A 20,286-nucleotide genomic window follows, 5' to 3' on the forward strand; every position below is an offset into this window, starting at 1 on the left:
GGTGCTACTTGGAGGACCCCAGGTTCTGCAGGAGGCACCTCGGCTGTGGGACAGGGCAGCAGTGTCACCACAGTGCCAGCCCCCGCCCCCCCAGCACCACTCCTGCTACCATCGGGCTCCAGCTTTCCGGCCTTGTGGCCAGTCTTCCCCTTTGGGGGGCCGGTGACTCAGCCATGGCTTCCATGTGGCAGGAAGTGGGCACAGTGACTCATGGATGGCTCTGACCCCTCCCTCCTGGAGGCTGGGATAGCAGCTGATGCCCCAGGTCAGACACGGCCCCCAATGAGGAGGGTCTGCACCCCACAGTGATGTGCCCAGGAAGTGCCACTCTAGAGGCCGGGCCCCCTGGGGGCTGGCTGAACTTGCCCTCTGCCAGCTCTGCCCACAGCCTATGGCGTTTCATGGCCATCTGTGGGCATATGGGCAATGCTGGGCACTCCTTAAGGATCCGCACCGTCTGCAAAGCTGGCAGCCGCTGCCGCAGCCCCGACGCTGCCAGGTGCCCCAGCCAGGTGCCTTCACCAGGGACCTTGTTAGCACCCAGAAGTCATACAGACACCCAGGTGCCCAGGTCCCCGGGGCCCAGGCCCTTCCAGCCTGTGAAGGCTCAAGCTCTATGGCATTTCCCGCTTGCCTTGGAGACCGGTGCTGGGAAACTGTCTACTCTCTGATCGGTGGGTTCAAAACCAGCGCCTGGACTAGTTAGTGAACGAAGGTTGCTCAGGGCCCAGGCTGTGTCTTCCCTCCAAGACACCCTGACCATTCCAGCTTTTCTTCTCACTTAGGGCTGGGATTACTCACTTCAAAATTAAGGCACGATCACGTCTATGAGGGTGGTCATAAAAGTGACCCAGTGCTTGCACGTCTGCTGTCTCACGTATCCTCATAACACAGAGGGAGACTGAGGCTCAGAGACGTTAAGGAACTTCTGGAGGCTACACAGCAGCACCAAGTCTGGGTTTGAACTGGCGTCTTCCAGAGTCCACCCCGCCTTTATCACTCCGTGAGGCGGGCTGTGCGTTCTCCTTGACTCTTCGTGGGCTTTCCTGTGTCCACACTTTGTCTGCCAGCTCCAGGGTGGATCAAGAAGGGTGGTCGGGAGGAGAGCTTCCTTATTTTCTGAAGCCTCCCAGCACTCCGCACTCCCTGACACGTCGGGTGCTCGAGCATGGCTTCAGGCAGACTGAGTGTCTGATGGAGGGTGACAGGCCCAGCACCAGTCCTTGGCCCCAAACCCCACCCACACCGACCCTGCGCCTGTTCCTCTTACCCCGCTTGGTGAGTGAGAGATCCCTTCCGGGGCTGCCTGGTGCCAGTGCCCACCTCCAGGCCAGTCTCTCTCTGGCTTCTTCTGCAGCCTCCTAGCCGCTCACTTCCCAGATCTGTTCCCCTGTTCCCGACTGTCCCTCTCCTGTGTGTTCACCTTTGCTTCTCTTTCTCTCCTTTGATTTCCCACTCTGTTCCGTCTTTCCTTCCTTCCCTTTTTTTTTCTGTTTGTTTCTTCTTCTTCTTTTTTTTTTTTTTTTTTTTGCAGTACACGGGCCTCTCACTGTTGTGGCCTGTCCCGCTGCGTAACACAGGCTCCAGACGTGCAGGCCGAGCGGCCATGGCTCACGGGCCTAGCCGCTCCACGGCATGTGGGATCTTCCCAGACTGGGGCATGAACCCACGTCCCCTGCATCGGCAGGCGGACTCTCAACCACTGCGCCACCAGGGAAGCCCTGTTTCTTCATTTTTAAATTCTTTTTCTTTCTTTTTTTATTTTGTTTGTTTGTTTCTTTTGTTTTCTCTCCTTCCCTTGCCTGCCCTCCTCTGCGCTGTCATCAGGCAGGCTGTCATTTCTCCAACAGCCAGTGGGCCGGTGGTGGCTTCCCTCGGGCCACCCCCACTCAAGGGCCCCGTCTCGGCTTTGCAGGGTCACTTCCCACTTCCTTGGTGCAAACAGACCCAGGGGAGGTGCTCCCAGCCAGTTGGAAAGGGAGCTGGGTGTCCTCTGGTCCAGCCTCCCGGGGGTGAGCTGGCCTCTGCTGGAGCAGTCCTGTCGATGGCAGGCTCCCGGACCCTCACAGCCCCAGGTTCCTGCAGGGACAGTGGGGTGCGCTCTTGGGACAGCTGGATGAGACAGTGCTCTGAGTACCTGGCATTCAGAGGAACACTGTTTCCCCTTTCATTGTACTGAGTTGAAATCAGCTTCTTGGATACTTCCCTTGTGCTTTGATCTGGGAGGAAGCCATCTCCCCATGACTGTCAACTAGCTGGTGAAACTCATCATCCGTCTCTTCTGTCAGGGAGACATCCTGCCCCTCACAGAATGTGAGTTTTCATACTTCCACGACTTTCCTCGAGGCCCCCCAGTTCTAGGGCCCCTGGGGCCTCTGATTCAGGACAATTTATTCAATCCTTTTCAATCTCATCTGTCTCTTTCAAGCTATTGTTCCAGCCTGTCATCATCTTTGAATCCAGATGAGTTGGATTATCCCCCCACCCCCCGACTTTGTTTTATCTGAAAATCTGGTCATGTGCTTTCATGGTCTTCATCCAGGTCACGGATGAAAATATTCCACAAGGCCAGAGACTTGTGGCACATCTCTAAAGACTTACCTCCAGATGGACATTGTTTCCTAATCAGTTGCTTTGTTTGTTTTGTTTGTTTGTTTGTGTTTTGGCCCACTGTGAGGCAGGTGGGCTCTTAGTTCCCCCATCAGGCATCGAACCCATGTCCCTGGCCGAGTCTTAACCACTGGATGGCCAGGGAAGTCCCATACGATTACTTTTTTTTTTTTTTTTTCCTTTTTGGCTGTACCACTGCATGCGGAACTTCCCTGACCAGGGATCAAACCCTCACCCCCTGCAGTGGAAGCACAGAGTCTGAACCACTGGCCCACCAGGGAAGTCCTATGCTTTTTGTTTTGTTTTTAGTAATTCTTTCTACCTGCTACAACCTAACCATGCTATCTTCAAGGCTAACTTTTTCAATGTCTTCCATAAGGCGATCACAGAAAGCCGAACGTTCTAATGGAATCAAGGTATTCTATATCCATAGCAATTTTCTTTTTGGCCAAGCTGCACGGCTTGCGGAATCTTAGTTCCCCGACCAGGGATCGAACACGGGCCCCCTGCAGTGGAAGCGTGGAGTCCTAACCACTGAATTGCCAGGGAACAGGGAATTCCCTATCCATAGTATTTCTATGATCTGACAGTCCTGTCAAAGAAGAAAGGACTTATTTGGCCTGAGTTGCTAATAGTAAGTTCCAATTTTTTTTTTATCCTTGAAAAAAGGGTAGTCAGTATCCATTTTATTATCATTTCCAGATAGATGAAAAAGAATTGTAAAGCATTCCAAATCTCTCAAACATTTTGGTATATATTTCTACAAGTTTCTAAAAACGTCTAGACGTATGTATGCCAAAAAATTCATAAAAATGCCATCATACCTAAATACTCTTTTATCTGCTTCTTTAACTTACTAATGTTTTGTGAATATCTTCACATATGAATAAGTGTACAGCTAAACTATTTTGATTGGCTGTGTAGTATTCCTTTATCAGGACACCTATGCAACAGACCCTACATTACTGGATTCCAATTTTTTTGCCTTTATAAACCTTGCTACATAAACCTGTTATGAACATGTCTTGTTCCTTCCCTGAAACAAGTTCAGATCTTATACTCTGCCTTTTCTAAGTATCCTCTGAATCCCCACAGTGTTTATCTATACTTCTCATGTGAACCTATTTCCATTACAAAAATTATACACTATCTGCTCCCTGCTTGTAGCTGCTAAGATCCTTTAGGGAACAGTCCACCCCAATTTAATGCCCAACACAGTAGCTTGTACTTAGACACACTCCGTACATATTTGTTGACTAAGGGCATGAATAAACGAATTTATTTGATTCATTCTAGAGTTTTGCTGGTGATTAACATCATACTCGCTGGTTTCTAGTTCCCGAAGTCTGGTTTCTGCCCCAGTGGGGCCTGGTTTGCCCATCTTCTGGTCCCTCGCCCAATCTCAGGGATGAGAGAAAGTGCAGCCAGGGTTGTGAGCTCCCCCCTCCCATCCCCATGGTCCCAGGATGGTGATGGCCTTGCCCTGGGCTGACACGAGTTGATTCAGAGCCTCCCTGCCCACTCTCACGGTCGGTCTCCTCTCCTCTCTCGGACTTCAGTTCTCTATTAGCCTCCCCCGGCCCTCCTTTCTTTCTGAATTTGATTGAGAAGCAGGTAAGCTTGGAGCAGGTCCGCATGGCCTTGGGAGGCCATCTGGGGAAGGGGTGAGGTTGTGGCCGCTTTGCGTGGCTCCCTCGTGAGAAAGATACCAAAGCCTCTGCTCTTTAGGGCTTGGGTGAGACTGACAGAGTTTGGGGGTGGGCCAGTACACAGTAGGTGCTCAATCAAGGCAGTTTTCTCTCTCCTCTTCCTTTACTGGACACAATTCAGTCTTCTCCCCTAAGGACTGGGTCTGCCCCTGAGGGATCACTGTTGGTGAAGAGCCCTCCCTCCTTCCCTTCCTCCCTTCTCTCCTCATCTTTTTGAAATATGACCTCAATTCCCTAGAAGTGTGGTTTTTTTTTTTTTTTTTGGCCTCGCCATGTGGCTAGTTCCCCGACCAGGGATTGAATCCCGGGCCCCAGCGGTGAAAACCGCCAAGTCCCTAATCACTGGACCTCCAGGCAAGTCCCTAGAAGTGTTTTCTTTAGTACCCTAGCCACCAGCACTCTTTCCTCATAGAGCTCACTTGCGATTAGATCGTCTGATCTGTGGATTTTTTTCCTACTTCATGATTTTTCCTTGACCCATTTTCACTCCTAGGGCCTATAGCTTTTTTGGGCCAGAGTTTCCCTGAACTTTTTGGAAAAACGTCCCCTAACGTCTAGGGAACCCATCTGACAAATCCCAGTGTCTCTCCCCTTAGCTATTATTAACCCATAGGAAATCACCTGCAAGTGACCCCCCACAATGAAATTCCTTTCCTGGGGACTTCCCTGGTGGTCCAGAGGTTGAGACTCCACTCTCCCAATGCAGGGGGCCCAAGTTTGATCCCTGGTCAGGGAACTAGATCCCGCATGCATGGCATAACTAAAGATCCTTCATGCTGCAATGAAGATCCTGCATGCCGCAGCTAAGACCCGGCGCAGCCAAGTAAATATTAAAAAAAAAAAAGAAAGAAAGAAAGAAAGAAGGAAAATTCCTTTCCTGGAGCTCAAACATCAGCCTCTTGACTGGAATAAAGACCATCATCATCCCCACCGCCTCTGTGATCCGTCAACTCAGCCCAAGAGTAACTGTTGATGCTATGTCTGGCGCTATAAGGGGTTGCCTTTCTAAATAATGGCTAAGGAAGGCAACGTGATCCAATATAACAAAATCTACTGGGCACCGACTATGTGACTATGAACCGGGGATTGGCGAGAGAAAAGATAGATGAGAATTGGCCTTGCCCTCAAAGAGCTTAGAATCTAATGACTAAGAACTTAGGTTTGGAATTGGAGAGCTTACAACCTAAAATGAAGGAGCAAAAAGATGAATTGGGTAAAATCAGGATAGTTTTGTGTTTTTCTTAAAGAATTTTAAAGCGGTGTTGCCTTCCTGTTTCTTCATCAGGGGTAAGTAATTTCCAGTCATCCCCTCCATTAAACAAATATGTATTAAGAAAGCAAAACACAGGCCAAGAGCCTGCTGTGTGCATGGCTGGATGCACAGTGAGGCCGTTCTCAGGAGACTTGAGCTCTGCTCCGTGAGAAAGCATAAAACGGAGGGGACACCAAGGTCAGAGGGCAAGTGCCCAACCCTTGCCAGTGAGAGTCATCTTGAGTTCCACTTGAGGGGTTCAGAGTTGGGTCATCGAGGGTGGAAACTTCTGGAAAAACCCTAATACCCCTGTTGCAACATTCTAGGAAAAATGGTCCGTCTACTGAATAAGGGTGAATCAGCCGGGGAAGGTTTGGGGCTATCAGCGCTGTCCCACGGCCACTTGTCCCCAGTCTTTGGTTCCCCAGTGAAGTTCCAGCTACCCTCTGGGGGCCGAGGGGAGGAGACGGTGAGCTCTGATCGGGAATTTCAATGAGACATATGCAAATGCCCAGTGGGCTCTTCAGAGGAAGTTCTGAGAGGAGAGGGCTATGGGCAGCTGGGCGCCCATAACCCGCAAAGCAGAAGTGAGAGCCGTGCGATTTCCCAGTCCTCTCTCCCCGTCTCACCAAGCCCTGCCCCCGTGGTGTGGGCCTCCTTCCCTCTCAGAAATGAGACCTGTGACTTTTCCCCAGTTACCCAAGTCTGAGGAAATGTTTGTCTTGAAAGGAAACTAGACTTGTAAGCCTCTTTTCAGCCCCAGAATTGAGGAATAGATTTGGGGCACCCGGTGGGGCTGAGCAGGTGAAAGGAGGGGCAAAGGAGTAACCCCCCTCCCCCTCCCCCACCTTGAGCACCTACCAAGTATCAGGCCAGGGATCCAGGGCCCTCTGCAGGGTGTCCCCACCCTCACTGGCAGTGAGTGGCTGGTGGGACCAGGACCTGACCTTGCCAGCCAAGTTCCCACACACTCTGGCCCCAGGGCCACTGCCCCCCCGGACAGTAAGCCCCCTCAAGACTGGACAAATGCTATTCTTTCAGGAAACTAGGACACCACTTGGAGTATTTCCGCTGCAGCTCTGGCCTTTGACACAGATGCACATCTGGAAAACGCGGCCTTCCTTCCCCACGGAGTTTTGAACGAGCAGTTCTGGATTCCCAGTAACTTCCACTTGTAATTAATTGTCAATTGATTACCCGTTCACTTATACGTGTCAGTGTGAGGGCGCTAGCCTCTCCATCAGGAAGTCAACTATCTATTGACGAGTGAGTCAAAGCATCCGGTGGGTTACTTATTCATGAGCCAGGGTGCCCATGTAGCTGGGTTTCCCTCACCTGTTCCAGCTTGCCCTGAAAGATGGAAGTAAAGGGCCCTGGGGAGAAAGTGCTTTCCTGACTCTTCCTGGGCCCATATTTGAACCACACTTTCTTCCCTCGCTTGCTCGCTCTCTCTCTCTCTCTCTCTGTCTCTGTCTCTGTCTCTCTGTCTCACACACGATTTCCATCCCAGGTCTGGTGGCTTTTGGCCTGACCTTTTACCCATATCCCACAGTGTTAACCCTGGCCAACCCAAGGTGTAAACAACACTAGATGGCACTATAAAGCATTGGCAGTAAACTGTAGACCATATTCCTTTTCTTCTTTTTTAAGATGACTTTTATTTTACTTTATTTTCTGGCCACGCCACGCGGCATGTGGGATCTTAGTTCCCCGACCAGAGACTGAACCCGTATCCCCTGCGTTGCAAGCGCGGAGTCTTAACCACTGGACCTCCAGGGAAGTCCTGTAGACCGTATTTCTTTTTCTGGGGAGTGAGGTGAGAGGAATTGGGGCATGGCGATGTTTTATTTTTTATTAACATACAATTGATTTTTTATTTATTTTCACTGAGTTTAAGTATACATTTGGTACACGTGTTTTACTCACAGGCATTAGTGTGATAATTTGAAGGAAAAGCTGCGGGGCATAAACTGCAGCGGGAAAAAGTGGGGCATCTGAGGACCCAGAAGCTAAGGCTCGAGGGGCAGAGGACATTCTGTGGGCCAGCTGGGCCTGGGCGCTGGCCTCATTACTGAAGCAAGCCACTTAATCTCTTTAAACCTCCAATGCTTCATCTGAACACCAGGAGGACCGCTGTGTGGACCGCTGTGTGGATTCCCCCTCCCTTCTTCTAACGTGGTGCACACGGTGCTGGTGGGATGAAGACCACCTGGGGCTGGTTAGAAATGCAGCATCTCAGGGCCTCCGCATTTTAACAAGATCCAAGTGGCTTCTGCTGACAAAGTTTGATTAGTGCTTTGCTAAACGTGACATATTTAAAACACCTAAAAAATTAAAAAAATAATAAGTAAAGCACCTAGCAGAGAATTTGGCAATGTTAGTTTCCCTCCTCTTCCCTTCCCTGAGTGTGCTCAGATGGGATTTAGGTTAGGTAATGAATGTGACTTGCAGTCTCATGGTGTCGCATATATTTTGTCTCCTTATAACCATGATGTGGGATAGGCCACAAATATTCTTATCTTTGTTCACAGATGGAAGAGTGTGGCCCTGATGAGTCCAGCAATGGGTCCTAAGGTTACAGACCCAAGGGGACCAGGGCCACATGTGCAGGTGCTCACAGCTTCAACCACCAAGCCCAGGCTACCCACGGAAGCGGACCCTCCCTCTGGTGGGGGAAGGGATCCAGGGGCCAGCTGGAGCATACGCTCATCAGATGGGTTAGCTGGATAGGATGTAAAAAGATCCCAAGGGGCTGGAGTTTGGTGTCCTCAATGTGACAGTTTAACAACTTTGATTTAATGACCATTTGGGGGACACCCATCCTTGTGCTGGGCACTGGGAATTCAACACTGAACCATATGGTCACGTGGGGTGATGGGCGGTAGTCAGGAAGGGAAGGCAAATGGGACACATGGGGACACTGGCTGTGCCCAGGCAAGCACAGGGTGCTGGGAAGACCACCCCAGATCGAGAGATGGGAGCAGAGGGGCGGAGAGGCTCAGGCGCCAGCACCTGCGTGGTGGGCACCGGTTGAGGGAGCACCGTGGCCACAGGGCTCTGGACATTCTCTCAGTGACCTGGCACCAGAGAATGTTCCCGGCCTAGGGAAGGACCTGGGTCTGGCCAAAATAGAGGAGGGAACTGGGCGCGGCCTGGGAGGAAGGTGGGGCGGTGGGGAGGGAGGGGAGCCCTGCCCCAGCGTGCCCTCTGTCCCGGGCGCGCACCCTGCCGGGAAGCCCTGGGGCCGCAGCTGCTCGGGCTGCCCGGCCCAGAATAGCCTCCCTTCCGGGCAGGGCTGCCCCGGCCCGCGGCGCCAGCGCCCGAAATAGGGCTCGGCCTGGAGGCCCGGGGACGGCAGGCGGTGGGCGCGAGGGACCGCCCCAGCTCGGGGACGCGCCGGGGAACGGGCACCCGGGTGCGCGGCAGGGATCGGGGACCGGGGGCCGGGATGCCGGGCGCGGGCCAGCCGCGGGGTGGCGGGGCGGGGCGCTGACCTCACAGTACGCGAGGAAGCCCGTCGTCGGGGGCCGGCCGCGCTGATGGAAGGGCTGAGGAATCCGCAGCTGGCTGCGCGATGGGGCATGTGCGTGTGTGTACACTTCCCCTTTAAACGTGGCCCGGAGAGGAGCGGTTGCCATGGGCACGCACCGGGAAGCGGGGTGGGGTGGGTGAAACCGAGGCGCGCCCGGACCGAGGTCCCGGTCCGGTCCTGGTCCGGGTCCTGGCGCGGGGCCCTGCCCGGGCAGGGGAGTCGGGAGATCCCGCCGGCGGGGGAAGGGTGGCAAGGACCCGCCTCCAGGGACACCCCAATCCGAGCCCGCCCCCGCCCCCACGGTGTCCCAGTCAGATGCAGTCTTGGACCAGGGTGTCCTGAGGAGCCTCTGTGCCTGCCCTGCCCACCAAGAGGTGCGCCTCGCGGAGGGGAGGTGGGGGACTAGCACAGGCTGCCCGCTGTTACCCTCCTTGGGCCCTGAGGCTGAGAGTTTAAAAGGTACCTGACCTCACTTTTTGCTCATGCAGCCACCACCCCTCACCGACCTCCACCCACCCGCTAACCTCCTCAACCTCTCCCAGCCTCAGTTTCCTTATCTATTAACCAGCGATTAGTCATATCTACCATACAGGGTGGTTGTGATTAAAATAGAATAATTATGTAATGTGCCCTGTGCGCTGTAGATGGGGTCCTCTTTCCCTTCTCCCCCCTCCCTCCTCAATCAGGCCTGGGATCAGTTAGGTCCTCCTTGTCAACATCCCGTCCCCCAGGCCTGGAGCTTCTCGTGGATCAACACCCTTGCCAGGGCTCTCCCCACCTCCTTTCCCCTCAGGGTTACCTTGGAACCCTCCTTACACAAAAGGATGGTTCAACTTGCTGTCGGAACCTGCAGGAATCCCAGGCTGAGGTCCAGGAATATTAACAGAGGGCCCAGCCTGGCTGAAGTGAGTCAGCCCCTCCCGAACATTACTTGCTGCTTCAGCTGCCCTTTGCAGATTGGACCGGTTGGTTGCCAGGACTAAGTGGCCCCTGGAAATCGCTGGGAAAACCAGCATGTCCTGGGGGTGGGGTTAAGAGCCAACCCCGGCATGCCAGGCTGGTAAGGGGCTCCTGATACCCCTTTGTCTCCTCTCTGGGAACCGAGGCTCGGGGCCGGGGAGCAGTGGTACCCCCTGTAAGGAAGGGCGGGCCTGGCTTACTGTAACTGCCTGGCTAAAAGCCTGATTGTCCTGTGGTTGGGCAGGCCAGCCAGAGAGGGGCCCTGGTGTAGGGAGAGCTCATGCAGTGTGTGAAGTGGAGATAGGCATGACTGCTTTCCCAAGGAGAGTTACTAGACCAGGTGGGGCTGCCAAGAGGGCGCCATTTCTCCCCCCAAGCAGGTCAGGCCACTAGTTAAATGCCAGATTATTTGCAAGAAATAGTTGGTCCAGGGCTCAGCCCCTTCCCAGGGGCATCAGAGCAGCCAGTGTTGACCCAGCACTCACTATGTCCTGGGCGACGTGGGTGTTCGCTCACTGACCTATGACAACAACCCTAGGAAGTGGGGACCGTTATTATCCCCATTGTAACAGATGGGGAGCAGATTCAGAGACCTGCCCTGGTCTCTTAACTTTGAGGAGGCGAACTGAACCGGGATGAAAACCCAGGCGCTTAATCCCCAGTCCGTCTGGCCTCCTGGGTGTGGGAACCAGTGTGGCCCCGAAGAGTAGTGGATGGCCCAGCGGACTGCCCAGGTGTCTGAACCCCTCCCCCCAGGCACGCTGTCTGCTGGGTACTCAGCTGACTTCCTGTCCCTGGAAGAGCAGCTGCGGGTATGCTGGGGTAGGGCGGTCCCCTTCCTGTAGTTCAGGTAAAAGCATAACCCCATGCCTTCTTGGCATCCTCCCTCTCTCCTTTCCCAGGCTCTAGATGTCAGACAGAACTGGATGCCCCAGAAAGCCTCTCAGGGCCAGAGATTCGTCCGGAGTCTCCAGTTGTAGGTGAGGGGCCGAGGGGGCGGAGAGAAGGGGCTGCAGGCCCTGGTTGAGGGGAGGACCTGAGAACTCTCCTTTCAGCTCTAACAGACCACCTGGAGCTTTCTTCATCACGCTTCCTCTCTGATGATGATGGCGATGCAGGGATGAAAGATGATGCAGATGGAAGTCCCTTAACTTCATATCCCCAGCTCTCTCTAACCTGGTCGTCTGGAACATCTGAGGGATGGAGTCTACCGCGCTCCTGTGTCCACTTCACCATCAGATAACCCAGGGCTTTGCAAAGAGCTGGCTGTTGGGCATCCCCTGGACTTTTCCCTAGGTGACATTGCCAAGGAACTGTGGCACTGGCAGATTTCCCACGCCCAGCCCCGAGGCTTCACCTTCCCCTGTCTTTTGCCCGTGGAAGCTCAGAATAAGCTTTCTAGAGGATGCTGTTTCTTGCGTGTAGCGTCATCTGAGGTTGCTAATACTGAAGCTCTTCACCAGAGAAACGTAGGAAGCATCCCTGCAGCTAAATGAGGCAATGTCTGTAGAGGACCAGGCCATGCCAAGCAGGCTACAGACGCATGCTCCCTCCTCCCCAAGAGGCACTGCCCTTGGCTGTGCAGACTGCCTCTCAGGCCAGCCCTTGGCCAGGCCATCTGCTGGGCCCATCCCTGGGCACCTTTGAAGCCTGTCCTTTGCTCAAGGTGTCTTGGATGGAGTATAAAGGGGCCTTCCTCTTGTTCCTCTGCCCGAGAGCAAAGAAAGACACATTTGTTAGACTCTTCCTGGAAAATGCAAGGAAAGAAAAAAAAATGTTCTTAATTTTAGATCCCGCAGGACCAACCAGCAGTACAGGGTTGAATAGTATACCCCAAATTCATGTCCATGTGGAGTCTGTGCATGTGCCCTTATTTGGAAATAGGGTCTTTGCAGATGTCGTTAAAGATGAAGTCATACTAGGTTTGTTTGGGCCCTAATCCAATGACTGGATACAAGAAGAGGGAGGTTTAGACATAGGCACACGGGGAAGACAGCCATGTGAAGATGGAGGCGAAAACTGGAGTGATGCGTCTATAAGCCAAGGAACGCTAAGGATTGCTGGTGATCACCAAATGCTGGGGAGAGGCAGGGAAGGATTCTCCCCTAGAGACTTCAGAGGGCACATGGCCCTTGCTGATATCTTGATTTGGGACTTCTGTCCTCTAGGACGGTGAGAAAATCTGTTTCTGTTGTTTTAAACCCCCTAGTTTGTGGACCTTTGTTATAGCAGCCCCAGGAAACTCATACGAGCACCAAATGTCAAACAGAGGGCAGTTGTGGAAAACAAGAAGGAAATGCAGCAGGCACAGAAAGGAAAGGCTTGGATGAGACCAAGGAGGAGACAGGAAGGAACACTTCCTAAGCATCCTCCTCCCACCCGGGACAGGAAATGGTGGCCAAGCCTTGCCCGGCTCCACTTTCCTCATAGCAGGGGTGTGGGGGGTTGGATGGGGGTGAATGTGGGAGGTCATTTTGAATCTTGCTGGTCCCAGGGAGACCCTGCTAATAATACTAAACCTGTGACATGGTCTTGTCCCTACCTCGTGACAATCCGTGAAGTGGGTTTTGTTGAGATCCCTGTGTATAGATTAAGAACCACGGCTAGACTGTTTAGTACCCGCCTAAGGTCATTTGCCAGGAAGCAATGATCTGGGACACACACCCAGCTTTCCTGCCACACAGTGGCGCTGTGCCCTCTGCCGGTCCGGGGCTCCTGTGCCCATGTCCGGTGTCTCGGAAGGGTTGGCAGATGCTGGCCATGGGCAGGGATGCTGCAGCCCAACTGCCTGGGTTTGGACCCAGCTCTGCTCCTGGTTAGCTGTGTGACCTTAGGCACGTCACGTTACATCCCTGTTCTGTAGTTCCCTCCACTGTAAAAACGGGGACAATAATAGGAACTAACTCGTGGAGTTGCTGGAGAATTAGATGCGTTCCCACCGTCCACGTGCTTAGAATGGTGCTTGGCGCATCAGAAGCAGGCCACGAAAGTATGTGAAATAAATAAAATATGTGGGTGAAGGTTCTTTCCCTGCAGGGTCGGGGCCAACAAGAGGGCCTATGGAAAAAAAAAAAAAAAAAGAGGGCCTATGGGATGGTGAACCTTTCTTTATTCTTACTCCACAGGCCAGGGGCAGACCAAGGCCAACAGCATTCTCATGCAGTCCTTGTCTGTTTCCCACTGAACCCTCCAGAGACCAGCAGGGAGGGCCACTGAGACCAGAGAGCAGAGTCCTGGGCAGGCTGACTCAGTTGCTCGAATCCTCCCTCCGAGGGCAAGAACACCTGTGATCCTGGATCAGGACAGCTTTCTCCTCCCAGAGGAAAGCTCGGACCCCTGCCATCACCTCGCCGCTGAATCCTGGTCAGCGATCTGCCAGTTCACTGTGTTGCTCACAGTGGGAAGCGAGACTGCGGCGATTCATCATCACGCATCACCCCGTGGAAAGCTCATCTACGGCGCACGTCGGAGGGACGGTACTGGGCGTTGCGATTACAGACGGAGCTCAAAATGTGCTGAGAGCCTTGTGCACGCAGCAACGTGCCCAGCCCGGGCACATCCAGGAAGTCCTCCAGGCATCTCTGGCCATTTCTCCATCTTTCTCCCGGGGGCCTGCAGCCTCTACCGGGCTTCTGGCCCTTTTAATTGCTTCCTCTCCAGATGTCTCTCCTACCAGTGACAGAGTCCGGCCTGATGGTCCCAGGGCCTTGTATATTCTGCCAGGGTTGAGGCCCCTCCCCTCCCCCACTCAGGATGGACCGGCTCAGTCCTTACCCTGGTGTGGGCACAAGGTCTCTTGTTGCAGCTGGGTCCCTTGGCTGACCTTCTCAGCTCCTTCTCTAAGGCTGGAGAGGCCTGGCAGGATGCCTGCAGGCTCCTCCCCTCCACTCCAGGGCTCTGGCCAGAGCCTGGTCAGGGTCCTTGCTGAGTTCCCAGCCAACCCCTGGAGTGATGGCCTGAGGAGTCCAGTGGGGAAACCCCAGTGCGTAGGGCAGTATTCCATTGACTGTCCCCACCCCCTGATTGGGCAATGCCGGCTGGTCTCTGAATAGCTTCTGGGTGGCCTTCCCGCCAGACCCCCTTGCCTACTTTCACCAGGTGCCAAGGAACACTGAAAAGGGCAGCGAATGGCTAGGGGACCACGCTCAAAAGCCAGCCTGCCTCCCTCCCAAGCTGGCTCCTTTCCCTCCAGGCTCCTTTTCATAGAATTGTATTACAGAAGGGGATATAGAGGTCATCTCATCCCTCCCCTGGCTTCCAGAAGGAATAGTTTAGAGTGATATTGGGGTTCTCTGAGGCTTTACGCAAAACTCTGCACATTGGGTTGGCCAGAGGTCTCACTGGAGTTTCCTTGGCAATTCTGTGTCCATTGGGAACACCAGCCCTGAACGTCTGAGGCTCGCAGACGCTGGGAGATGGGATGACCCTGGCGTTCCCTGCAACCACTCAAAGTCTCTATGGATGGAATGGCAGCCCCAGGACTGTCCCCCAGGGCTGACTGGTCTCTGATGAGAGCCAGGTGTGGATCCAGCTGCCATTTGGGTCCCTTGGGGAACTTTCACAGTAGCTGCTAAATGGAGGTCCTGGATGGTGGGGACTCACACACACAGGTGCAGGTAGTGGTGGAAAGGGCAGGTGATCAGTGTTCTAAGTCTGCTCCTTCCACTAACCGTCTGTGTCACTTGAGGCACGCCTAAATCCCTCGACACCTTAGTTTGCTCATCTGGAAAACGTAACATATTTCATGTGAGCTGCCTCACTTACCTCTGAGTTATATAAGGAGGGAAGAGCGAGATAATATATTAGGATGTGTTCTGAAAAAAACAAAAGTGCTGGGCTTCCCTGGTGGCGCAGTGGTTGGGAGTCCGCCTGCCGATGCAGGGGACACGGGTTCGTGCCCCGGTCCGGGAGGATCCCACATGCCGCGGAGCGGCTGGGCCCGTGAGCCATGGCCGCTGGGCCTACGCATCCCGAGCCCGTGCTCCGCGGCGGGAGAGGCCACGGCGGTGAGAGGCCCGCGTACCGCAAAAAAAAAAAAAAAAAAAAGTGCTGTTCATGCCAACACAATGTATTAAAAATAAAAGATGCCGGGGCCTCCCTGGTGGCGCAGTGGTTGAGAGTCCGCCTGCCGACGCAGGGGACGCGGGTTCGTGCCCCGGTCCGGGAGGATCCCACATGCCGCGGAGCGGCTGGGCCCGTGAGCCATGGCCGCTGGGCCTGCGCGTCCGGAGCCAGTGCTCCGCAACGGGAGAGGCCACAACAGTGAGAGGCCCGCGTACCGCAAAAAAAAAAAAAAAAAAAAAAGACAAGATGCCTATTTGCTTCCCGAAGTAAAAGTTGTAAACGATTTAAATCATATTTTAACGACTCCAGAAACCCCTTTATTTAAAGACATTTCTTTCTTTTGTACAGTCAGGGGTCAAGCATTTGGTGAGCTTCCACTGGGCGCCACCGACTCTGCCGGATTTTGTGATGAATGTAAAAAGCTGGAAGATCCAGTGCCGGGTGCAGAGTAGGCATTCAATAAGTTATCATCGAAGGAATGAATAAGAGAGTTCTTCCTTCAGAGAGTTCATAGTCCAGCCTGGAGGAAACTGGCAACCACCAACGAGAGGCAGAATTGGAAGAGGGAGAAGGGCTGTCTGGGCTGGTGGGATAACCCCAATGTGAAACGGGCTCACAGGTGAGCACAGGTGTGAAGCCTATGGTGGGCAGGTAAGGAGACCACCTTGATGGGAGGAAGTAAGTCTCCCAGTGTGGGGTGGAGTGGGTGGGAGAGTTGAAGACAATGAGCTTTCCTCTAGGGTGAGAGTCTGAATGTATTGGAAGCGGCTTAGAGGAAAGTGCCACGGGACCCAGTGTGCATCCTATGGGGAAGGGCTGTGTGTGTGACGTGATGATGAAACCAGTATTTTTAGAAGATGAGCCTGGCATGGAAGTGCCTGATGGGGACACACCAAACTTCTTGAAGTTCCCCAAAGCCTTCTTTTCCCTTTTTTGGCCATCTCCCTGTTTCTGATCATTAGAATGCCCTGCTGTGCCACGCCTGCCAAGGGAACACCTGCTGTTTCCCATCACCAGAGTCACCTCTTCTGGGAAACCACTGTAGGTCATTTCCTCCTGGGGGCCTCCAGATGTACCCTGTATACCATTTTATTTTTATACTCATTCCTTTTTAGGATACTTATTGGTTTTCACGTCTGGTTCCCCTTTCAGACTGTAAGTCTCTTGAAGTCTGAATGTTTCCTGGTCGGCAATGATCTCTCCAGCATTGGTCACAGTGCCCAGAACAGGGCTCCCACCTGCATTGATATCACCTAGGGCACTGGGCAGGTAAGCATCAGGTACTAATAATGAACCCTAAAGCTCAGAAACACTGTAGCCCCCATCACACAACTTCGTGGGACCCCCACCCACAAAGATCATACTGTGAATAGCGCCCCCTGTGGTTGTGTACACATCACATCAGCCTCCTGTTTTTTTTTTTTTTTTTGCGGTATGCAAGCCTCTCACTGTTGTGGGTGGGCTCTCCCATTGCGGAGCACAGGCTCCGGACGTGCAGGCTCAGCGGCCATGGCTCACGGGCCCAGCCGCTCCGAACCATGTAGGATCTTCCCGGACCGGGGCACGAACCCGTGTCCCCTGCATCCTCAGTCGGACTCGCAACCACTGCGCCACCAGGGAAGCCCCCCTCATGGGTTTTATGTTTCATGTCTACACCTTCATCATCCTATACATTATGGATACCAAATGGCATTTTCTGTATGAAAAGAAGATTTGGCGGAGGCAAGGTGAAAGAGAGGAAACATTTTATTGTGTAATGTAAATAACGAACTTGCATTGTTTATTTCTTCTTTTAAGTCTAGGTTTTCCACCTTTCTCTAAGGCTGGCCCTGATTATTACAACGAATAGCAGCTGTGATCGTATTTACGAGGAGAGCGCGCAGTTTTAGTATTCAGAGCCCTGGCTTCAGATGAGAGCCAGGGGCCTCTGATTCTCTCTGCAATGCAGCCTTCCAGGCTACTGCTGTTGCTTAAGGCTGTGCTGCAATCCGGAGCACTCAGGAGTGGGAAGTCCAGAGTTCTCCCCACTTCTGGGAACAGCCCTCCATCCCCCTCCCCGCGCCAGCTTCCACAGGCAGTCCTTATGACAGTGGGTCAGGCTAACCCAGGGTTTCACAAATGCCTGGCCTGTTCCCAGCACAGCACAGCTGGGAGGGCTCAGCACTGGGGGAAGGAGCACCGTCCTCCTCCCCCTGCCATCCTCAGGCTGGGGCCCAGGGGCTGGAGCCCAGCAGAGGGAAGGGCTGCACTTGTCTGCACTTGCCCCAGTGTGGGCAGTGATCCTGGGCCTTCCCTCCCTGCTAATTTCCCAGCTCTGGCTTAGTCAAGGTTCAAGGAGGATATTCCCTTTACCGGGAAGTGAGGAGGATCCAGGCTTGTCTTCCCCAAAGGAAGCGAGTGGTCTCAGGGTCACCTGAGGAGGTGTTGCGTATTGAGATTCCCCACTCTCCTTGGGGCTTCTGATTCAGAAAAGCTGAGCTTGGAGTCCGGGAATCTGCAATTTCACCCACTCCCTGGGGGCTATAGCCGCAGGTGGTTCTTTGGCTTTCATGAGCCTTGGGAGGGAGGCAGCTCTGGGAGGTGAGAAGGATTGAGCCCAAAAAAGCCCTGTATTCTCAGGTAGGAGCTCCGGCTCTCTCTAATGAGCTCCATGACCCTGGAATAACTGCCCTTGTAATCCAAGTCTCACTTTCACTATCACTGAAATGGATGTGTGACCAAATGTCCTGGACATTCAGGGCTACTAACCCAGGACAAGCTGGTCACCGTACCTGAGGATGGGACAGGACTGTGGATGTTCGAGGTACTGGAAATGTGACTTAAAGATGAGTCTTTGCGGCTCAAATATCAGACTGTTTATTTTATTTACATTTTAACTAGTGTCTGTCGCTTCCACTAAATCTCTGGAGAGCAGGAGTAGCAGGGCCTTGTCTTGTTCACACTCAATCCCCTGACACACAGGATGTGTTAATGGGTACTCGCTGAGTGAATGAATGAATGAGTGAATGAGTGACTGACAGGCAGGGGCTGGGGGGCTCCAAGGACAGTGGTCTGGGGGGGAGGGGCTGCCGGCCTGGAGGGGGATCTCGGCTCCCCTGGGAAAACTTGATCCACTCATGGCCGACAAAGAGTCAGGGTTTTCTGAGCAGCCTCCCCTCGGAGGGGTCAGTGACCCCCAGGGACGAAGGACTGCCTCCCTCCCTCCCTCCCTCTCTCCTTCCAGGAGCCCCGGGCACGCCGGTCCATCCTCTCTCCTCCCTCTCCCGCCCCCCACCCCAGGGAGGTGCGCCTGGCAGCCTCCCGGCCGAATTTCCTGGCACTGGTCTGAGAATAAACAGCACTCTGCGCCTGTAATTCCGTTGCCACGGCGACCGCTCCGCGGGCGGCGGGGGCGTGTCGGGGGCGTGTCGGGGCGTGGCCTGCCCGCCGCGCTCACTCTCGGCTGGGCCGCTGCTGCGGCTGCGGCGGCGCGGGCCCGGGAGATGCCACCCGCCAGGCTCCGCGCGTACATTCTTCGCATAGCTCCGTCAGGGCTCCCGCGGTGTCCGGGAAGTGACTCTTCCTGGCAGAGGCAGGCCTCCAGAGCGACGCGCCCGCCTGCCCGCTCGCCCGGTGGCCGCCGGATCCGGAGGGGGCGGGACGCGGCGCGGGAAGGTGCGCCCGGGACCGGGTTCTTTCCACCTCGGCTTCGGTCTTCCCGGTCTGCCCCTGGGCACATTGTCCCCCACCCCGCAGGCTTCTGTCTCTGCTTAGACTCCCTCTGTGGCTATCTGACTCTGCCCTCTCTCTCTCTCTGCCTGGTACTCCGGCGGCGCCCCTCCCAAACATCCTTAGACTAGGACACACGTGCCCGCTTACTTTCCATCTCCAGCTCCCCTGTCTGTGGCCTCCTTCCTTCCCTCCCCCAGAGCAAGCCTCAGAGTTCCCGTTCCTGGCTCTAACTCATCAGGAGGCCTGCCCAAAGACAGCACCACCGGGGAGAGGATAAGGACCTCTTGGGGGTGGATTCCTACAGCGCTTGAAGCACGGTAATAGGGCCCACAGTCTGGGGAGCTCCATCTCCTCCCTTTCTGTTGGCCAGGGACCTCCAGCTGGGCTTGACCCCCTGTGCTTAACCCCCTTTGAGGCTCAAGCCGCCAAGAATTTTCCCTATGCCCTGCAGGACGCTTCTTAGCAAATCTGGGAACCAGGTGCACCCCTCCTCTGGCGGCCAGGACAGAGGGTCGCCCACAAAGTCCTCTGGAGGAGCGGTGTCTGCCTCTGAAAGGACTGAGAAGTACAGAAAGACTTCTGCAACACGGGTTGCTATGAGGAGGGAAAACAGGGAGAAGTGCTGGTGAGCAGACCAGTCTGAGAGATTCTTGTCCTGATGTTGCCGTTAGCTGGCTGTGTGAAGTCCAGTAAGTTGCTTTCCTTCTCTGGGAGTCACTGACTTGTCTGCAAACCAGAAGGTTGGTCCAGTCTGTGGTCTGAAAATGGAGAGACCTATGGGAAGGAAGAAGGGTGGGGTGGGCAGCGAGGGAAAGGAGTCAGGGGTCTTCTGCCTCTGAGTTCCACCTCCAAGGGGTAGGGAGAGCCACTTCCCCCCTGCAGGCCCTTCCGTTAGCACCCTCTAAACTCTGGACATCCTGGCTAAACAGCTGCCTTCTGGGCCTAGGATGGGGCCTTCGTGTGCTCTGGGTTCCAAGGTTCCATCGAGGCTGTCAGGCCAGCGGATGGTGGGGTGGGGAAGAGCCTACCAAAAGTCTCCTGGGCTCTCGTCCTCCTGTGAGGCGCTGGGGAGCCAGGCCCCACTGGGTCCCCTCACCCGACCTTGTGCTCTGGGAAGGTGACCTTGCCTGGGTCTACATTCCCAGTTCCAGAGGTGGTAGTCTCTCTGGTGTGCTTCCTAACGTGCTCTGTCTACTCAGTGGTCCCATGCCTGGCCTCGCCCTTTCTCGTCACTTTAGGTTATTTTCCCCAAAAGTCCAGGAAATGGGAAAGAAAAACGACTTTGTTTATTTACTCTCAGTTGCCTTTTGGACACTGATTCCTGAGCAGCTTATCGGGGGCCAGGAAGAGGGCTGTGGCACTTGTTTCAGGCATCCGAGGCAGAGGAGGGGATGGGGCCCCTGACTTGGGGAGAACACTGATCCAGCTGTCAGGCTTGGGGCCTTGGG

Source organism: Phocoena phocoena, chromosome 19 (genome assembly GCF_963924675.1).
Source record: "Phocoena phocoena chromosome 19, mPhoPho1.1, whole genome shotgun sequence".
NCBI lineage: Eukaryota > Metazoa > Chordata > Mammalia > Artiodactyla > Phocoenidae > Phocoena > Phocoena phocoena.